This window comes from Pantherophis guttatus, chromosome 2 (assembly GCF_059756535.1).
Source record: "Pantherophis guttatus breed Tessera chromosome 2, ASM5975653v1, whole genome shotgun sequence".
NCBI lineage: Eukaryota > Metazoa > Chordata > Lepidosauria > Squamata > Colubridae > Pantherophis > Pantherophis guttatus.
The window spans coordinates 24359865-24360607 of NC_142064.1; the positions used below are offsets into that span (position 1 = coordinate 24359865).

The window sequence follows — 743 nt, forward strand, 5'->3', positions numbered from 1 at the left end:
TTGTGGCCATAAATCAAGTACTACCTATATTTTTTGGCTGACCCTATTACCACATAATTGCTGCTTATTAATTTATTTTAAACATTTATATAACCACCCACCATCTAACCAAACTCAGGGTGGCTCCCAGTCAAAACTTAAAACAATATATAAAATCGTACTAAGACTATAAAACTAAAAAAGATTAAAACATTAAAAACAACAAAGACCTGGCACCAAGTCAATCTTTTAATGTGCAATTATCCAATCTTATTACTAAAGGACGAATCAGATATTAAATTGATAAGAACAGAAAGTATACTTGACATTGGCCAAAAGGCTGAGAAGTTGATGATGTTATCAGCTGGTGTTGCCTAAAGCAATAAGCAGACATTTTAAAGTCGTTTATTTATTAGAAAGATGTGTCTGGGTTAATAGGTTTGGAAGTAAGAAGTTTGGCACATTTTACATTAGAAGGGGAAGAAAAGTGCCAAATAAAACAGTTGCTAACATGAGAAAACCAAATCTGAGGTCTCTGTGCTCTCCTTAGCAAGGACAGCAAAGAGACAAGAAGATATAAATAAGACCTGCCCAAGGATTTTTCAAGTAAGAAATAAAGGCCACTCCTATCATATCCTGCTTGAGAAGCGCCAAAGACAATTGCTGGAAAACAGAGACCTTGAAATGATCTAGCAAGGCAATGAGAGTGTTCTGTCCTTATATTTGTCATAATAATATATTATCACCCTGTATTTGTAATATAT

General features: G+C 33.9%; 1 pseudogene; it reads right to left on the reverse strand.

Annotated features, from left to right (window-relative positions):
* Positions 1–228: 228 nt before the first annotated feature.
* LOC148115048 (U2 spliceosomal RNA) lies at positions 229–331 on the reverse strand (annotated as a pseudogene).
* Between the last annotated feature and the right edge of the window lie 412 nt (positions 332–743).